Source organism: Agelaius phoeniceus, unplaced genomic scaffold (genome assembly GCF_051311805.1).
Source record: "Agelaius phoeniceus isolate bAgePho1 unplaced genomic scaffold, bAgePho1.hap1 Scaffold_342, whole genome shotgun sequence".
Lineage (NCBI taxonomy): Eukaryota > Metazoa > Chordata > Aves > Passeriformes > Icteridae > Agelaius > Agelaius phoeniceus.
In genome coordinates this window covers 18,418-39,382 of record NW_027509950.1, presented here as the reverse complement: position 1 = coordinate 39,382, position 20,965 = coordinate 18,418, and the positions used below count along the sequence as shown (strand labels likewise).

The following is a 20,965-nucleotide window of genomic DNA, read 5'->3' as shown; positions in this document are numbered from 1 at the left end:
CCTCCCTTCTCCAGGCCATGGCCCCCGACTTATCTTTTGGATGATCAGTGATGTGAATCCACGTTGCACCTGAAATGAGTCTGCCTCGGAGGGCCCCGTGATCACCTGTTAGCCTCTCGGTCAGCTACAATAAAGAAAAACAAAACCAACGTATGAGTTTAGAGTTATGTAGGCCAAATCCCAGCAAGTCAGCTACTTGCCCTCTCCTGAGTGTGCCTGGCTCTTTCAGGCTCCACCTTCATCCTGATTCCAAGGCTGTGGCCTTTATTATTAGTGGCACCTGGGTTAGAGAAAAGCAAAGTGAAATGGCATTCCTGTGAGTGCAGTGGATGACCTTGTGTGAGGAAAACATGTGAATGCCTCTGCTATGCTTCTGAAAAGCCTTGTGTGGGGGGGCCCTCAAATAAACACCCTTTCTCACCCTGCTGCCTGCAAACCCCCCTGCCCCCCAATAACTCCTAACTGGATACCTGCTCACCCTCCCTCTCCTAGTCACAACCCTCAACTCACCTGAAGCCTCAATCTCAAACATCATTTTTAACACTGCCAGATGCCTCCTGTGACATGATGAATCTGCTGAAAGAAGTGCTGTGCTTGACACAACCTGGGATCTCTGGAAGCTGTGCACCTCCTAAAAACAATAAAAACACAAAACAAGAACAAAACCAGAAATTGCAGATACGCTTTATCACCCCTAAACACAAAATCCGAAATCTTCACCTTAAATACTCCCTGTATTCCATGCCATTTTCTTCACAGTATCTTCAAAGCCTCTATTGCTTTAGATGCCCAGAAACACCTGCTGAAAGCAAGCTAAGCTAAAAGAGGCTCTTCACTGAAATAACAGGAGAGCTCTCACCCCAGCACACCCCAGAGACGGAATGAAGCCCCTCACCAAAAGCTGGGGTTAATATACCCCTGATGGTGCCCGCCTCCCATTCCCATGATGCCTGGGAAAAGGGAGGGGGCTAATCCCACCAAATATAGAAGCCCACAGAGCAGCTGCAGCTGTTTGGCTCCTCTGACTCAAATTCAAAGGGAGTAAAGGCCTTGTTATAGAAGAAAGCTCTTCAGAAAAATAACAGCGCTTTCTTTTTTGACACAACTACTTGGAGCAGAAGAACAGAAAAATGGTAAGACATAAAGCATTGCGTTTAGGTAGCTTACCTAGATATATTGGGTAATTTGCTGTTAACTTACATAATTATTCTGTGTTTAACAAAAGCCATCTAATAAATTAACACCCAAAACTCCAGCAGCCCAGCTGGCCCTACCAAATCTCTCTCTTGATACATACAGTAAACAAAAAAACCAAAATCCCAGCAATACCGATCAGAAGTCTAGGAAAGAAACCTCTTGAAATTAATCCTACCTCAAATACAAACCAACCCGTCCAGAAAGTTAGCTTCACTCAAAAAACTATTTACACAGAGTTAATAGGACCAAGAAATAAAACAACACACCCTATAACGACCCACCAACGAATACAACAGCGAAGGAAAAAAACCCATTTTTTTCTTTTTTTTTATTTCAACTAGCTTCCTTTATTAGCTAGAACCAAAGATTTTGCCAGGGCTGTAAAAACAACAACTTCTTTTTCTTCTTCTCCTTCTGAAATGTCCCTTCTCCTTCCCAAATTCCTTACAACTTCCGAGTTTGAATCCAAGCAAAAAGCAAAATTCATGCACTTGTGAGTCCGGTGCTCCTGTCAGATTCTGTCTCACTCCACATCTTCTTACACTTTCAGTCTGAACGCTGTCCTGCCCTGATGGGTTTGACAGAAGAATTGGCACATGTTAAGAGAGCATTTCCCTTCCTCCCTCCCTCCCTCCCCAGAGCTGGTTTCCTTAGCGCATTTCAATCGATCCCAAGCCCGCAACGATGTGCGCTCACCTCAAGGCTCACAGCAAGCACGCAGCAGCTCAGGCTGACTTGGCTCCAGGGCTCCGTGCCTTAGATAGCTGAGAAAACTTCCCATGAACCTCTGTTCCAAGACATTGGAAGGCAAACTCAGCTCCGTCTCAGCGTCTCGGTGGGAGGCGGGAGCACATCTGGCTGAGCCAAAAAAATCCCTTCTTGGGCGGCTGCACTCTGCCGGAAAGGGGAAACACGTGCTAGTGAACAGCAGCTCAGAAACAATTCTTTTCTAATGTTACCTGCTCTACTTGACTGCTCGCTAACACAAGTCTCATTTTACCATTGCAGGGAGAAGGCTGTAGGAAAATGTCTGATGAGCAGCCACAAAAGGCCTCACTCCCTGCTACACAGCCTGCAACAACCTCGGCAGAGCGGAGCAGCCAAATCACCGCACTCTCCTTGCCGTGGGCAAGGGTAGAAGATGACTGGGGGAGGCACATAAAAAGAAGGGAAACGCTCCTATAAATGCACAGCCATTTGCTTTCAGAAGCCCAGAGGTCAGGATCTTCTCTAGGAAGCCAGACGTGACATGATATTTCTAAGATTTTCTTCTTCATCGAAGGAAATGTACGTACATACCCACTCTTACAAACGTACCTACGGTTTTGGGGTTTTTTTTCTTCTGAAGCTCCAAGAATGATTTCCCACCTTGATTCATTCAGAAGAAACGGCCCCTGTGACTCAGGTCAGAAGGGCGGCCTGCGTTTTTGATCACGACAGCTTTTGGCTTTACCCTGTGAGCAGGAGCAGCCAGAGCTGAGGCTCAGCAGAGGCTGACCCCGGCCAGCCCCTTCCTCCCTTCCCTGTGTGTCACAATGACTTCCAGGCAGAAGGATGCAAAGCAGGTTTGTGTCTTTTCTCTTCAGTGCCAAGAGGTAAAAGATGTAGGCTTTGAAATAACTAATGACCCTCTCTTGGAACTCTCCCAAGGACAGTTTGAAAGCAAAGACAGAAGATTGCTGCTAAATCCATATGGGATAAGGATGAGAGCAGCAAGGATCCGAGGCCAGCAGCGTTGCCAGGCAGTGTCACGTCCCTGCCACCTTGTGACAAGGCACACAGCTGCAAAGCCCCAAAGCCTGCAAGCCCTGGAGCTGCCGCACGGATGGACCTGGTTCCCTTCCCAGGTGCCCAGAGGGACACCTGAGGGCAGGTGTCGTCCCCCGCCCCCCGAGGGCGCACCCAGAGCCCCGGGCAGGGACGGAGTCACTGACGGCTCTCTGGGGACGAGACCCTCCCTGCAGGTGACACCGGCTTGTCCTCTCCCTGTGGCACAGGGACCTCCAGGCTCTAGGACCAGCCTCATTTTGTCAGCATCCAGGTGCTGTGCTAGAGCCAGAGGGGTCAAGGCTTTCCAGAACCATAGGATCCGTAGCATCCTTGCGGTTGGAAAAGCCTTCTAAGGACATCGAGCCCAGCTGCTGCCCCCCCAAGTCAGGTCCCTAAACACCACATCTTGACATCCTTGACATGTCTCCAGGCATGGGGACTTTCCTGGGCAGCCTGCTCCTACGCCTCAGCACCCTTTCAGGGAAGAAATTTTCCCTCCAATCCAATCTAAGCCTTCCCTGCTGCAAGTTGAGGCCATTTCCTTTTGCCGTGTCACTTCTTACCTGGGAGACCTCGGTACTTCAACCTTACCTGCTCCTTCCCTAGGCGGTCTCTGGCTTGGCTGGAGGAGAGGAGAAACACTCCCACCACAGGAATGGCAGCTCAGGAGGTCCCACACCAAGGCCAGGGGGAGCAGCCGTCCTCGCCAGAGCTCGCACGTCCCTTCTTCTCAGAGATTGGCTCTGCTTTTCCTCCCGGGCAGATCTCTGCTGAGTGCTTCACACTTGCCTGTTTGGAGGAGGGGGGGAAAAGAGGTTAGCCAAGTTTTTTATCCAGACTTAGCTGCTGGCTTTGCCTCCTCCTGACTTCCTTCTGCTAAGAAAACAGCTGCCTTTGGACTTCTAGGGGCAACTTGCACGTCATGCCTGAAAAGGAACTACAGAAAAGCGCCTCATTTATAAAGCCTCAGCCAAGAAGACAGACAGCCATGGCAGGCACCAGGCCAGCTCTGCTCCTCCTTCAAGTTGTTCCCAAAGCTGCTGGAAGAACTGAAGGCTACTTTGGCCTTCCATTGCTCTGCTTGTCCCGAGAAAGAGCTTTGAGTGTTGTTACCCCTCCAGAAAGGAAGGGCCTTTCTGTCTCACACGCTCGGTGACACAAGGCTACGCAGCCTCTGCTCCAGGTGGGAAGGGCTTCCTTCCTCCTCTGGCACCTGGCTGGCACAGGGCACAGGTTGCTCAGAGGTCCCGGGGCTGCCCCACCGCTGCAAGTGCTCAAGGCCCGTCGGTGCTCTGCGATGAGGCTCTGAGCAAGCTGCTCTATGGAAGCACGTCCCTGCCCACGGCAGCAGCAGCCTTGGAATGAGGTGATCTTTAGAGCCCCTTGCAACCTGAATTCTTCCATGATTCTGGGAACTGAAAAAAGCGGGGAAAGAAATCCGTAAAGGTCACTAAATGCATCAAAGCACATCCCCATGGATCCAATCCTCAGCAGCCCATGCAAGGCAAGGTCAGAGCTCTCTGCCCACCGAGGACACGGCAAGCAGCACGGACCTTTCTCCCACTCTCCAGCACGGAGAAGTGGGAAGGCAGAGGGAGTCCGTCTGTTTACAGACACCGGAGGGCGGCGGGACGGGGCGGGGCGGGGCGGACGGTCTTACCTTGCAAAGCTGGCGGCAGAAAGGGCGGGCAGCGCCGCCGCCCCGCCGGGATTTTCCGGCCCGCCGTCGCTTCCTGGAGAGGCGCGTGTGCGGGCTCGGGGGGGGGTGCAGCTCCGTTCCGACGGCGTTCGCCCGCCCCCGCTCGCTGCCCCCGGCCCGCGGAGCGCTACGACCGCGCCTCCGCCGCCCGCCGAAAGCGGCCCCGCCGGGCCGCCCCCCCCCCCCGGCCATTCTTCTCAGCCATCGTGTCCCTTTTGCACTCCTGAACGTCTTTCACCCCTCCCGGCCATTTACCGAGCCCGCCCCGCCCGCCCCTCGCTCCCGCCCCGCCCGCCCCTCGCCCTTGCCTCGCTCGGCAGCCGCGCCCTTGCCCCGCCCCCGGCAGCCAGCGGCGAGGGGCAGGGCGCTGGCTCGGGGGGCTGCAGTACCGCGCTCTGGCCACAGGGCGGCAGACTCCCGGGTCCGCGATATCCCCGCCCTTTTGGCCGCCATTTTGAGAAGGTCAAAAAAAAAAAAAATATCCCGCGACATTGGCGACGCGCCACTCCCAACATGGCGGCCGAGAGAGGACCCCCTCGGGCGAGAGAGGCGGTTACTCACATGCCGGTCAGAAACACGCCAAAATACGCCCGCCCGCGGCGCCACTGACCACACAGCCCGTGTCGGGTACACCTAAAACGCAAGAGAAAATCCCGCCGGGGCTGCGCCGGCGTCGGTGTTCCGTGCAGGCAGTCCGGATAGACACACCGGGGTCCTCCGCTTTCCCGCCCTTTTGGCCGCCATTTTCAGAAGGTCAAACAAACTCCCGCGACATTGGTGACACGCCACTCCCAACATGGCGGCCCAGAGAGGCCCCCTCGGCCGAGAGAGGCGGTTACTCACATGCCGGTCCGAAACACGCCAAAATACGCCCGCCCACGGCGCCGCTGACCCCACAGCCCATGTTGGGTACACCTAAAACGCCACAAAAATTCCGCCGGGGCTGCGCCGGCGTCCGTGTTCCGTGCAGGCAGTCCGGATAGACACACCAGGGTCCTCCGCTTTCCCGCCCTTTTCGCCGCCATTTTCAGAAGGTCAAACAAACTCCGCCACGCGCCACGCCCAAGAGGGCTGCCTGGCGGCGGCGCCGGGCTGCAGTACCGCGCTCTGCCCACAAGGCGGCAGCACTGCCGCCCACCCCAGCCGGGGGCGCCGCGCGCCTTGGGCCTGCGGGCGGCCAAGGCGGCAAAAAAGAACAGGGGCCATCCCCCCCAAAAACTCCTCTAAAAATAAATGCCAGAAACCTGCCTCTTACCAAACAAGAACCAAATAAGCCCCCTTTCTTTCATGCCTTCTTGAAATAAATTTGATAGTTCTAGTTTTCCTAGTTCTATTCACACGCATATTTAGACCGGACAGTGATGTGTTACGTCCTTTATACCATCTATTATGCCTATTCCTATTATCTGTATTTATTCATACTTTGTGGTTTTAGCAATATCATTATATATTGACTGTATATTTCTCGACTTCCATTTAGATTTCTATCATACTTTTATTCTTCCAAAAAAAATCCCATCTCTAACCAAACAAATACCAAAAAACCCTTCTTTTCAACTCTATTGAAATAGTTTTATATTTAGAGCTTGCATAATTAGATTCACTTTTATAGTCACCGTTTATACTGATGCATTCCATTCATCATTACATATCACATATCTATTATTCACATCATAGAGATAAATCATTATTTTTATCATGTACCAAATCTACTGCTACAACTTCTTTTTTCTAATATTTTCAATTTTTATATCCATCTTGATGTATTCATGAGATCTTTTTACAAGTAGATTTCTACCTTTCTATCATTTGTATTTGTAGTTTTTATAATAAAACCTCTGCTTTTGCCAAGTAAAAAACAAAACCATCCTTTCTTTTAAACTACTTTTAATAATGTTGTTGTATTTACAGTTACCATATCTATAATGTTTTAGATATTATATCATAGTGATGTACTAGATTTATAGCCGTTTCCTATAATATACCATCATAAGATCTATACGGTATCACTTGTATTACGTGTTGTATGGATTTATGTCACTTTACATTTACAATCCTTTAATAATTTGATCTATATATCTGCATAGATTCGCAACACATTTCTAGATTTAAAATTTCCTTTGAGCTGTGTTTATATTTAGCATCTCTATTGATATATCTATCAACATACACAATGCTCTTTGAAAAATACAATATCTTATTGGAATATATCATGACTTAAGTTACCTGTTAAATTTTAAATAGAGATCGAATAGATCAAAATGAAAGTTTATTCCCATTTCTACACATCTACTCGTTTTGTTTAAAGATAGCTATCCTTAGAATTTTACATTTAAAATCCAATTCCTAAATGCAATGACAAAACAAACAGCATCGAATTCCCACCAATGTCTTCCAAAACCATCAAGATACCTCCACCAGCCAAACGACTGCCAGCGAAAAAAACACACAACACTCTTTTCACTAACAGTTCTCATCACATCAGAAAAATGGAACCAAACGAAAAGAAAACCCTTGAGAAACACACGCAGCAAATCACAAAAACCTCTAAAAAAACCCAAACCAACTCGCTCAACTCCAATCAGTGCCACTGACCCTGAACGTTATTTTAAAAACTAACCAAAATTCTACATCTACACTAACTCAAAGAATAAGCAATACTCTGTCAAAAGAACTTTAGAAAGCGAACTAATGAACGAAATAGAAAAAAAACAAAAAATCTCAACCACTAAAAAATAAGAAAATAACTACCCAAAAAAAAAAAAAAAACCCTACTTAAAAAGACCCACCATATAAATACCCACGTTCCCAAAAATAAAACTGATCAATAACCACCAAATACGTCAAAGGACAACAAGAAACCAAAAGAAAAAAAAAAGAAAAAAACAAAAAAAACCAAAAGAAAATACATTTGTAAAACAAAAGTCCCCCAAACCAAAGCAACTTTAATTTACCTCAAAAAAATTATTCCCAACTGAAGAATAAACGCATAGAGCCTCATTCGATCAAAATAAAAATACCACCCAGAAATAAACACAAAGCCGAAAGAGAAACGTAACCATTGACAAGATCTCCCAAATGATCCGTCACAATAAAACGTACACTACAATCAAACAAACCAAAGAAATAAAAGCCCTGGAAGACGAGAAACACAAACGCAATTAGAGAGATTTTAAAAACCCCGCCGCTATTAACGACACGACGCCACCTCGAACCCACCGAAACAAACGCTACACGCCCACGCTAATAAAAGCCACGGCGACAGAATTAAAATCCGAGCCGCTGCTTCACGCAACGACCCGTAGAAACCATTGCACGCCTTTAAAAACAGAATAGCCCGGCAAAAAAAATATCCGACTACGGAACTCGATTCAAACCAAACCTTTATCGTCACCACCCGAAGAACCGAGAACCGTACCGGTCAGGAAGAACGCCATAGCCCTTAGCGCACACCCACTGCGACCAGAACAAACCCGTGCGATCGATCCCTACAAAGCACCTCCGAACCGCGACACCCCAGAACTTGCGGCAGCCCAACCCCGCGCTGCCGGCCCCGGACGGAGCGCGGCTCCCGGCGGCAAAGCGGCTCCTCCGGCGGCTGCTCCGGCGCGCAGGGGCGGCGCCGCCCCGGAGACCCCCCCCGCCCCCGCCCGCTCCCCCTGCCCGGGGGGCCCCGGCGGCGCCCGAGCCCCGCGCCCGGAGCGGACAGAGCGGCCGGCACCGGCCGGGCCGGCGCAGCAGCGCCCGCGCCGCCTCTGCCGCCCTTGGCCGGCCCGGCGCCAGCTGCCCTCGGCTCCGCACGGCGGCTCGCACCGGCAAAGCGGCTCCGCCGCTGCCGCGCCAAATTCCCCGTGCGCCTCGGCACCCGCCCGGTCCGGGCCGGCAGCGCTCCCGAGCGGCAACGCTCCGGCCCGGGCCGCGGCCACAAGAAGCGCCCTCAAATGCAGCGGCACAGCCCGACTGCAGCCCTGCAAACGCCGCCAGAGCTGCGGCTTCCCGCAACTCAACCCCGAAACTGACGCCGCGGGCGGCGCTCACCTCGCTTCAACAAGGGCAAAGAAATGGCTTCTCCCCTTCAAGTTCATCCCCTGGGAGAGCAGAAAAGAAGGGGCTTTCCTCCAATGAAATCCTTCAAGCCATGTGCAAGGGGGGATTTTGACCTCCATTCAAACCCTTGCTAAGGAGGGACACCAGCGCTGTCCCCTCCATTTAAACCTTAGGATGATGAAAATGGGCTGGCTACCTTCAAATCAAAGCCATCCGATGACAACAATACTTTGCCCATTCCCGTTCAAATGGAACGCAGGGATTCCCTGTCACCCCTGGGATACCCCTAACAGCCGGGAAAAGGCAGCTTTTCCTTCAATCGACATCCTTGGAACCGCAAGCGAAAGCGGATCCCCCCTAGTTCAAACACAGACAATATTAGGAGAGTAGCTGCTTGCCTCTCCTTCATTTCTTTTGTCTTCACAAGCTCCCTTTTTGTTCCTGGGGAAGCGGGGAGGGGGGACTGCCAAGATCCAATTGAAAAGGGAAAGGACCAAAGTCCCCGCTCCAAATCCACACGCCCTCAGCCGTTCGGCTGCTGCTTCCCGGCGCAAAGATTCGTCCCTCGGCACCTCCTTGAAGCGATGCTCCGCGGATCCAAGCGCGTATCCAGGTGTTCGCCCAGACGCTGCGAGAAGCTCTCGCAGTCCTTCCATGAGACAGCCCCGGGAGCCCCCCCGTGAACCCCTCTACTCAGCAGCTCCATGCAAAAGGGAGCTGAGGCGAAGCCTCCCCCTAAAACAGCCTCGCACCCCCCCCCCCCCGGCAGGAGCCGGCCCCTCATCATCCTCACAGCTCACACCTGGGGCTGCTCCGAGCCCCCCATCATCCTCACAGCTCACACCTGGCGCTGATGCCACTCTCCAACAGCGCCTCTCCCCGTCCAGCACACAGCCCGCTTCTCACAGACACAGAGCCAACAGAAATCTGCTCCGGGTGCTGGCTTTTCTGAGTCCGTCTGCTTCCACAATTCAGACACGGACGTGCGCTGATGGCACTGAGGGAAAGCTTTCCAGTGCACAAAACTGTCATTCTGGTAGCGCGCTTTGAGACGCCTTCAGAAAAAGCAGAATCAGCGCCGCCTCCTAAGAGCCCTGCTGAGGAACCCCGCCCTCCTTGGGACACCCAATGCAGCAGAGCTCGAAAAACGAGGGCAAAAGTCAAGCTTGGAGTGGAAAAAGACAATAGAAATACAGCAGCCTTTCAAGAAAGCCTTCACACAGTAATAGTGGGAGCCGGTCCCATTTCTTCTTTCCTTGCTCTCTGGAATGACATCAATACGAAGTAAAAAACCCACACGAAACACAAGGCAGAGCTGGGATTTTACACGTCTTCCTTTTGGCTCTCGGGATGACAAGCGCCTCTTCCGGGACTGCGACACGCTTTGGGCGCTGGCAGAGAACGGAGGCAAAAGGTGCCAGAGAGCCCTTTCTATCGCCTTCAGCCCCTGCAGCTGTTCTGAGGGTTCCAGGGCACAGCTCGCTCCGTTCCTAGATCAAAACCTCACGGCAATATCTTCAGAACTACTACCCATCTCCAGTCGGAACCTTCTACATTCCTGTAAACAAATGAGTGCATAGAGAGGGTTTCTCCCCAGCTGAGTTTAGAGACCAATTCCTATTCTTTAGCAATACCTAGAAAACCGAATGCCTTGCCAGGTTTTAGCATCCTACACCCACTCACCCCTCCCTGTGCATTTGGTGGCAGCTTTGGGTCCCTCCGGGGGACGGCACCCAGCGTGACCCCCGCCCCTCGCCCGCCCCCCACCTGCTCCTGCACCGCCGTGGGGCTCCCTCTCCCGGGCACCTTGGGGTGCCCCCAACGGCATCAGAGCCCCGAGTCTTCACCCCGCCTTTCCCTGACCCCCAAAGAAGGCTCCGAACGAATCCGACTGCCCCGGACAGCAGCGCAGCGCTTCCCCCAAGCCCTTCCCACACGTGCATGGCCCCAGCAAGGGATTCTGCTGCAACAAGAAAGGGGGGGCAGCCCCCAGAAGGCTTGAGGTTCCTGCCCAGCCTCGCTGTCACGGGCCAGGGGCAGCGAGAGAGGGAGCGGCACAGACGGCGGGGACGGCCCGGCACGGAGCGGGGGCCGCTCTCAGCGCGATGCCGGCAAAGCCGCAGCTCCGGCGCTGTCGGCCGCGCTGCTTGAGCGGCATGGGGGGATCCGCCGAGAGCCTCCGGCCCCGCGCGGGGACTCCCGCAAGGGCCCAGGGGCGCCGGGCTCCGGCCCTCGGGGCTTTATTCTCCGGCAGCCCGAGCCCCGCGGCTGCGGGGCAAAGAAGGAAAGGGGGCACGGGAAGAGAGGAGCGAGAGCAGGGCACGACAAAGGGCGGCGAGGGAGCTCGGGCTGTGCAGGAAAGCGGCACGGGAAGGGAAAGCCCGGGACGAGGGTACACGGAGGCTGGGCAGAGGAAGGAGACAGGGGGAACAGAAGGGAGTAGCGGGCTAGGGACAGGACAGGAAGGAGCCGGCTTTGCGGGGGGAGAGGGAATGGGGGAAAGGGAGCGAGAGAAGGCGAAGACGGGGAGAAGGAAGGAGGGCTAGAGAGAGGGACAGGCGGGGAAGCCTCCCAGAGCCCCGGCTGCACCCCGAGCCCGGCCCGGCGCCTCGCCCTACCCGGGATGCTGCGGCGCTCGGCGGAGCTCGGCTCGCTCCGGAGACGCTCGGCTCGAGTCGGCTCTTGGCGCCTCAACTCGGCTCTTGGCGCCTGCATTCGCCTCTTCGGCTCCGCTCGCCTCGCCTCGGCTCCCCGACGGCGGGCGGGCAAGCGCCGCCGCCTCCCGTTCAGCTCGCCCGGCTCGGGGCTCTCCCGCTGCCGCGTCCCGCGGGTGGCCCGGCCACGGCGCGGACACGACCGGGAGCGCGGGCTCGGGCAGGAGCTCATTAGGCTGGGAGCGCACTGGCGCTAAGCAGCGCGCACGAGAGCAGCAGGCTCGCTTCGCCTGAGCTCGGCTCGCTTCGCTTCAGGCAGCCTCGGAAGCCTCGCCTCGGTTCGCTCGAGGCCGTCAGGGTCGGCCGCTCTCGCCTTGCTTCGGCCGAGCTCGTGCGATTCCCCCGAAGGCGGCGGCGTTCGGTTGTGTTTTTAGAAATAGCCTCCTCTATCGATTGGATCTCTCTACAGTTAGATTTATATTTCTAGAATACGTCTATTAATCCAAACAAAAACCCCATCTCTAACCAAATAAATACACGAAAACACCTTCTTTTAAACGGTATCGAAATATTTTTATACTTTGTGTAATTATACTCACATTTCTATTTATCGTTTCTTTTGATGCAATCTATTAATAATTATCTATAATATCTATAAAATTCTAGACATGTATTTAAAGTATTATCTATATTATGTATCGTATCTACTGCTGCAACTGATTTTTTCTTCTAGTTTTAAACTTTATCTGTATGTATTTATGATATCTTTCTAGACTTAGATTTCTACCTTCATATTCTTTGTATTTATCATTTTTATCATCAAAACCCTGCCTATTGACAAGTTAAAAAAACCGCTTTCTTTAACGATCTAAAAAATATTTTTATATTTATAATTTTCATATTTCTATTTCTAATTTGCTCTCTAGTACGTGATAACATACCTGCTCCTGCACCGCAGTGGGGCTCCCTCTCCTGGGCACCTCGGGGTGCCCCCAACGGCATCAGAGCCCCGAGTCTTCACCCCCCCCCCCCCCCCCCCCCCCCTTTTCCTCTAGTTAGAAACTACACTGGAACTTTTTTCTGGAAACAAAGACATGACCTAAATCCTCTCCCCATGTCCTAGACAGACAGATGTTCAGTTCTTAGTTGACTGGGCAGCAGTTTCTTCAATAGAATGATAAACAATATGGAAAGGTTTTAGCTACAAGCAAATAGGCAAATCGGAACAAGGTCCTGGTGGCCAGCCACTGCAGTTCTTTTGAAGCAATTTTTTAAACAATCAAATACTGATACCACAAAAAATAAAGCAAAAAGCTGACTACTGGCTAAGAAAGAAGGAAAAATTAACTTTTGACGACAACAACAACATTCCAAGGACACAGGCTTTTTTCCAATCTCAGACCTTATTACTACTACCTCTCTTGGGAATTCTCATCGTGGATCCCAAAAGGAATAAATCCCTCAGCGTGTCCTAAAGCACCAAGGAGCTACCTACAAGTGAAGGTGGCTACTTTCAGTGCAGACACAGCTGATGACACAGCAGTAGCACAGTTCTGTGCTGCACAGGGATAGTACTGTCTCCTCTTCTCCAGCAGCTGACTCTCTCCTGCCATGGCTTCTGTAAATGCATCAGAGCACGACCTTAACCACAAACAGGCAAGAAAACACCATCAGAAGTCTTTCATTAAGCAGTACAAGAAGGGTTCCAAGCAGAGACCAACAGAATTTCAAGGAAGCAGTATGCAATTAAACCCCCTCAGACTCGTTCAAGTAGCCGGCAAAATGGAACCATTCAGAAACGACAAAGAAAACCCCCCCAAGTATTTATACAGGAGTCCTTAATGTCAGAAAGGGGATGACAGGTTATGTTCAGATAAGATGAATGTTTATTTGGATCTATAAATAAACTTCTCTCGTGGTCCTTTGCCAAAAAATAGAACCTACAAGTGAACACCTACACCTGCCTCAAGAGACCTAACGAGCCCCTGGCAGCCACCGGCATCAAAGCGCAGTGGATGTTTCTAATCCAGGCTAAGGAGAACAATATCACCTTTTGTTCTCTCCAGTTTGTTTCCTCTGCAGTCCTAGTTGCTTCTTATGATTTTTACAGTCTCTGTATCTTCTCGGGCAGCGCTGAGTCTGACGACCGGGATACGAGAGTCCTTCCCTGCCCTACGGAGAGAACCAGGAAAAAAAGTTCAAAAAAGAACAGGGCAGTTTGAAGTTAATACCTCCGACGAGAAGCAGCACCCGACAAACAGAGCAACGGTGAACAAAGCGTGACACCTCCCTGGGGACAGAAGACTTACAAACTCTCCGGGATTTACAATTCTAGTAACCAAGCCCTTCAGCACAGCAGCCAAGTGTCCCATTAGGTGGTGCTGCACCAAAGCACGATCCGAGAGGTTCCAAAGAGTGAAATGCACGTTACTGTCCAAAGACGTAAAATCTTGCAAAATAACAAAACTACAATAGATCTAAACTACAGGGCAAGAGTACAAGTGTTAGCTTGAGGAGCTGGAACCATCCAGGTGAGCAACTGCTAACCGGATCCTCAACAGACTTTGAGGAACCCTTCAGGATACAGAAGGGTTTTCCCCAGAAATTGCACAGGCCGAGTTTTGATAGAAGTGCACTTGCCAGATGCTCAGAAACGTCACCCATCCTCCTCCGGGTGTCCTGAGAGAGCTGCGAATGGCTCTCACCTGGTTTGAGCTGGTTCTGTAAGGGCTCAGGCTGAATTTCACCAGATGCAACCAAACTGGGCAACACCCAGTGGGACAGAAGGAACCCAAAGCTTGTTTTACCCAAAGCTTGGGTAAGCAGAGCTCCAGCAAATACTGAGGAAACGGACAGAACGGGGTAACAAATAATAAACATACCTTTTTTTTTTTTTTTTTTTTTTTTTCTTTTCAGATGAGCAAAACAATTAAGGAGAAGGTGAAAACCTCACCATGACTGAACATTTCATCACCTGTAAGCTGACCATCCTTAGCATAGAGGACTCCAAATTTAAAATTCACCGATCCCAGGAAAATAAAACCAAATATTATTTGGTAAACAGTCAAACAGAAGACATAAAAATTTGTTTCCTCTAATCTTTGCATACATCCTACACGTTAGAACATACATTTTATACCATCTCCTACTACACAATAATTTACCTTTAAACTTTGATAGTATAGCATAAAATCATTAACTTAGACGGGTGATCAATTATTATTAAATTGGTGCTTCAAGTTATTTTTGCTGTCAGGTTCAAAAAAACATGACTTCTTTTTACTGTAACGAGCAATTGATTTAGAAGTCATCAAAAGCCCATCCAAATACAAAGCCGTATTCACCGGACGGGTCTGTGAGCAAGAAGTAGTTAGGCTTGTACTCACCTCTTGCCCTTCAAGAACCAATAAATCCTGTCAACAAAAACAGCATCTTTAGCCCCCTCCTATTAAAGATTCTACAAGGATGATGCTTTTATTGGTGTTTAGAAGTTTGGATTTGAAATGGCCAGTTCAATGGATAAAGAGACAGTTTAAGTAGTATTAGATTATTATTATTATTCTTATTAGCTACTGGAAGAAACAAACCAGTAGGATCTATACTTAATTACTTCTATTTCCAGGAAATCATAAAGAAAAAGAACCAAACCAAAAAAAGTCACTTCCTACCTTTTGTATCTCAGGATGAAAAATGTCGCTTGGGCTCTTCTCCAGTTTCTCCAGACTCCTGGCACTGAAATGCAAATGAACGAGTGCTTTATAGGAGGGCAAGTGCACATTCCAACCCCGAACCCCCAACCGATGGCAGTTACAGCGCTTACAAAATGAATCCTTCCCAGAGCCTCTGGGAAATGGAACGGTTTGTGCAACTGCCATTTCTCCCCCAAAATACTAACTCCCAACACTTCCTAAACTGAGTTTGCATTTTAAAAACAGAAATTAGGGAGACTCAGGGTGGAGATCAGGTTGAAATTGATTTCCTTCTAAAGCACAGGGGCTCTGTTCCATCACCCTTCACTTTGGCTCCACACGGAATCACAGGGAGCATTTTAGGAGGGCTCAAGAACCAATTCTATTTCTCTCTTTTTTCTAGTGCTCTCTCTTCCTAAATAATTCAAGGCAAGTCAAATGAAAAAGGACAAGTTCAGCAGCAAATTCACACTTTTTCCCTTCGTCTGCTCAAGAACAGGCTTTAAAACCACTTCTTGCTGCCTTCAACGGTCAAGACTTGCAAAACGGTTTCGCAAGTTTGATAGGTTTATCATAAAAACCACAGAACGCAAGCTCTGAATGACAGGAAAAGGTACACAGGCAAATATCTCAGCTGATGGTGGCTTATTTGTAAACACAGACCTTAACGGAGATTGCACGGAGAATGTTTCAGTGGGACTCGAAGGGAAAAATATTTTCTGAGTACCCTGTAAACAAGAAAAGCTAGGATATATTACAGGACATACCCACGTGTTCTGCATATTCAAATAGGATTATCAATAAAAACATTTAAGAAGGAAGAAAACCAAGGTAATTTTACTCAGCTATATTTACTGCCGATTTAGAGGAAAAAAAAAAAAAAAAAAAAGTGAACCAGAAACGCCTACAGTAGAACTTTAAAACAATTGCTTGGATAAAAGCAGCTCATGGAACATGAAGTAGAAAAAAAGCGAAACCAGTATCAGACCTGCCTATTTTCTTACCATTGCACAAGAAAATCCGACAAGCGGTAGAAAGTCACTGCCTAAAACCGATCCTAGGATGTAACCGAGAACAATGGAGGCATTTGCTAATCTAAACGGAAACCTTTTCCGGACCCTAGTGTCAAATCACACGTTTTGTCTCTCAGCAGCTCGAGGCTGGAGAGCATTTCCCCTGGGGGTCGGGAGGGCAGGGGCACAAGGGGCTGAGTTTGCCGATCGCACCTGTGCCATCAGAAGGATCCAGCCCGGCGCTCCTTGCGCTCGCCATTCTCCGGGCCATCGCTGTGTTTTACTGCTCAGCGATGCCGCTCCATCTGTTTGCGTGGAAGAAAGAGCCACGAGCACTGAGGCACTCAGCAGCCGTGTCATGCCAGCGATGTCGAGCGCTCTCTGCTCGCAAGGCTGAGCACGCCGCGGAGCCGCCTCCGCAGCCGCTCGTCCGCCCCCGCCCGCAGCAGCGGCAGCGGCCCGAGGGAGACGGCTGCAGCTCGGCGGCTCCCGCGCCTCCGCCAGCCCGAGGGCAGCCGCCGCACAGTGACCGCGGCAGCGCCCGGCGCCGCTCGCCCGGGGCGGCTCCTGCAGCTCCCGGCCCGCGGCAGCAAAGCACCGCCTGGCGCTCCGCCATCGGCGGGCGGCAGCGCGCCCCGCCCGAGCTCAGCCCCCGCCACCGGGACCGCTGAGCGAGGCCGAGGCACCGGGCGGACGCCCCTTCCGCGCCGCTCGGCTCCGTGCGGGCGGCCGGACGGAGGCTTCGCCCCTCCGGCGTCGCTGCCGCGGCTCCGTCCCGCGTGGGACAGGCGCCGGGAGCTCCCCGCGCCCAGCCCGCTCCCCCGGCACGCGGCCGCCTCGGCCCGCCAGCCATTCATATGGCGCGTCGGCCGTTGCGTCAGACGCCGCGCTTTACGGCCGCAGGGCCTGCCGGGAGTTGGAGTCTCGGACTGACAGCCACCGCTCCGTTCTCCGCCACCGGGAGCGGCGCTCCCGCCAGGGGATCAAACGGCTCCTTCGCTCCTGGGCGCGGAAGCACCTTAGGCAGCACCGCCCCTCCCGAATGTCCTTTCTTTTCCACTCCAACTCTTTTTTCTTTTTTTCACTCTGTTTTTCACCCCCTTTTCCACTTTCGCGCTTTCTTTTTCACTCTCACCCTTTTCCTTTTTCATTTTTTTTCTTCCTTTCTCTTCCTCCTTTTTTTTTTCTTCCTTTCCTTTTTCCTTTTCTTTCTTTCGCTCTTTCTTTCTTTCTGTCTGTCTTTCTCTATTTCTTTCTTTCTCTCGCTCTCTTCCTGTCTCTCTCTTTCTTTCTTTCTGTCTGTCTTTCTCTATTTCTTTCTCTCTCTCTTTCTTTCTTTCTTTCTCTCGCTCTCTTCCTTTCTCTCTATTTCTTTCTTTCTGTCTCTCTTTCTGTCTCTCTTTCTTTCTTTCTCTCTGTCTCTCTGTCTCTCTCCCTTTCTCTCTGTCTCTGTCTCTCTTTCTTTCTTTCTCTCTTTCTCTCTCTCTCTTTCTTTCTTTCTGTCTGTCTCTCTGTCTCTCTCTCTGTCTCTCTTTCTTTCTTTCTCTCTTTCTCTCTCTCTCTTTCTTTCGTTCTCACTGTCTCTCTTTCTGTCTCTCTCTCTCTGTCTCTCTTTCTTTCTTTCTTTCTTTCTCTCTGTCTCTCTTTCTCTCTCTCTTTCGTTCTCACTGTCTCTCTTTCTGTCTCTCTCTCTGTCTCTCTTTCTTTCTCTCTTTCTTTCTCTCTCTTTCTTTCGTTCTCACTGTCTCTCTTTCTGTCTCTCTCTCTCTGTCTCTCTTTCTTTCGTTCTCACTGTCTCTCTTTCTGTCTCTCTCTCTCTCTTTCTTTCTCTCTCTTTCTTTCGTTCTCACTGTCTCTCTTTCTGTCTCTCTCTCTCTCTGTCTCTCTTTCTTTCTTTCTCTCTTTCTCTCTCTCTCTTTCTTTCGTTCTCACTGTCTCTCTCTCTCTGTCTCTCTTTCTTCCTCTCTTTCTCTCTCTCTCTTTCTTTCGTTCTCACTGTCTCTCTTTCTGTCTCTCTCTCTCTGTCTCTCTTTCTTTCTCTCTCTTTCTTTCGTTCTCACTGTCTCTCTTTCTGTCTCTCTCTCTCTCTGTCTCTCTTTCTTTCTTTCTCTCTTTCTCTCTCTCTCTTTCTTTCGTTCTCACTGTCTCTCTTTCTGTCTCTCTCTCTGTCTCTCTTTCTTCCTCTCTTTCTCTCTCTTTCTTTCGTTCTCACTGTCTCTCTTTCTGTCTCTCTCTCTCTCTGTCTCTCTTTCTTTCTTTCTCTCTCTCTCTTTCTTTCGTTCTCACTGTCTCTCTTTCTGTCTCTCTCTCTGTCTCTCTTTCTTCCTCTCTTTCTCTCTCTCTCTTTCGTTTCTCACTGTCTCTCTTTCTGTCTCTCTCTCTCTGTGTCTCTTTCTTTCCTTCTCTCTTTCTCTCTCTCTCTTTCTTTCGTTCTCACTGTCTCTCTTTCTGTCTCTCTCTCTCTGTCTCTCTTTCTTTCTTTCTCTCTTTCTCTCTCTCTCTTTCTTTCGTTCTCACTGTCTCTCTTTCTGTCTCTCTCTCTGTCTCTCTTTCTTCCTCTCTTTCTCTCTCTCTCTTTCGTTCTCACTGTCTCTCTTTCTGTCTCTCTCTCTCTGTGTCTCTTTCTTTCCTTCTCTCTTTCTCTCTCTCTCTTTCTTTCATTCTCACTGTCTCTCTTTCTGTCTCTCTCTCTCTGTCTCTCTTTCTTTCTTTCTCTCTTTCTCTCTCTCTCTTTCGTTCTCACTGTCTCTCTTTCTGTCTCTCTCTCTCTGTCTCTCTTTCTTTCTCTCTTTCTCTTTCTTTCGTTCTCACTGTCTCTCTGTCTCTCTCTCTCTGTCTCTCTTTCTTTCTTTCTCTCTTTCTCTCTCTCTTTCTGTCTCTCTCTCTCTGTCTCTCTTTCTTTCTTTCTTTCTTTCTCTCTGTCTCTTTCTTTCTCTCTGTCTCTCTCTGTCTCTCTTTCTTTCTTTCTTTCTTTCTCTCTGTCTCTTTCTTTCTCTCTGTCTCTCTCTGTCTCTCTTTCTTTCTTTCTCTCTCTCTTTCTTTCTTTCTCTCTGTCTCGCTTTCTGTCTCTCTCTCTCTCTTTCTTTCTCTCTCTCTCTTTCTTTCTTTCTCTCTGTCTCTTTCTTTCCTTCTTTCTTTCCTTCTTTCTTTCTCTCTTTCTCTCTCTCTCTTTCTTTCTTTCTCTCTTTCTTTCCCTGTATTTCTAATCTGGGATTTCCATTCTGGCTTTAGGATAAAAAAGCAGCAGTAGAAACGTTCAGGCTACCGGGGAGTGCAAAAAACCCCAAAACGGTAATGATTTTAGGAAAACTATTTCCTCCATGGGAGCCTGAAATTTTCTACAGCTGCAGGTGACATCGAGCTTTTATTTCTTCTTCTAGATAGTTTATACTTAATACTCTATTTATACAGCGCCCCCTGCCGTCTTCATGGGCGCACTGCAGGCACAGCGCCCTTTGCCGCCTGCATGGGCGCACTGCCGGCACAGCGCCCCCTGCCGTGTGCATGGGCGAACTGCAGGCAGAGTGCCGCCGAATGACGTCACCTCGTCGACACGGCGCCCCGCCCCGGCCCCGCCCCCAGCGCCCCTCGGAAAGACCCCAAGGCGTAGCCGTTTTGCCAGCTGCCTGATCAAAATGCCGACACCCACCTCGAGCCCTAGAAACGATTTCCCGCGACGCCGAACCCTGCAGGCGAATCGGAATGCCATCATCGCAATTGAAACGCCACAGAAAAGCTCGTCGGGGCCGCGCCGGCATCGGTGTTCCGTGCAGGCATTCCGGATAGACACACCGCCGGGGGCCCTCCGTTCTTCCGCCCTTTTGAGAAGGTCAAACAAACTCCGCCACGCGCCACGCCCAAGAGGGCTGCCTGGCGGCGGCGCCGGGCTGCAGTACCGCGCTCTGCCCACAAGGCGGCAGCACTGCCGCCCACCCCAGCCGGGGGCGCCGCGCGCCTTGGGCCTGCGGGCGGCCAAGGCGGCAAAAAGGAACACGGGGGATCCCCCCCAGAAGCTGCTCTGAAATAAATGCCCCAAAGCAACCAGGAAGAAGAAAAAAATCCTCCTGCCTCTAACCTAATAGGATAAAAAAAAAAAAACCAAAAACACCAAACCAAACCCAAACCCAACAATTTCTTTTAAAAAATAGGTAAATATTTTTTAAAATAGTTTTTCATATTAATATTCACCTTTCTATTTATAATGCGTATTGATGTATATTTATACATTTCTATTTATAAATAAATTTCTATTCTATATTACATCTCTCCCTAGTACTTAAATTTATTTCTCTATTTTTATACATATTTTTACATAGTAAGTATATATTTGTTAGGATTTTTGCTTCTGTAACGTTTACATTATTTAAAATAATTCCCCTGCCCCTACCCGGATAAAAGCCAAAAAGAACCCCCTTTAATTTCGACTGCATTTAAATTTGTAAAAAAATTATTTTTTTTTCATCTTTATATCCACATTTATATTTCAAATGTATATTGATGTGTAATGTTTATTTTTACATTTATAATTTCCGATTTTTTATAAGTTTATATTCTATTTTACATCTGTTCCTATTTCTTCTATTTATTGACATCTTTTTATTCATATCTTTCTATATTTAATCTATATTTCTGTGTTAGGATTTTTACTTCTGTAACTCTTCCATTATTTAAAATAAAACCCCTGCCTCTACCCAAATTCAAGCCAAAAAGAACCCCTTTCTTTTCAACTCTATTTCAATCTTTTTTAAAATTGTATCTTTCAGGTTCATGTTCACATTGACATTTAAACTGTATATCAATGTATACTCTTATTTGTATTCTATATTACATCCCTTCCTATTATTTCTATTTCCTTAGGTTTTATATTTATATCTTGATTATCTATCTCAATATTTA

At 49.6% G+C, this 20,965-nt stretch overlaps 1 long non-coding RNA gene across 1 annotated transcript; it reads right to left on the bottom strand.

Moving 5' to 3' along the window:
* Window positions 1-1,506: 1,506 nt before the first annotated feature.
* Window positions 1,507-4,327, bottom strand: LOC129117711 (uncharacterized). Its single transcript, XR_008533879.2, has 3 exons — window positions 3,559-4,327; window positions 1,894-2,091; window positions 1,507-1,765 (listed from the first exon to the last, which is right to left on the bottom strand). It is a non-coding gene; the product is annotated as an uncharacterized LOC129117711 (long non-coding RNA).
* Between the last annotated feature and the right edge of the window lie 16,638 nt (window positions 4,328-20,965).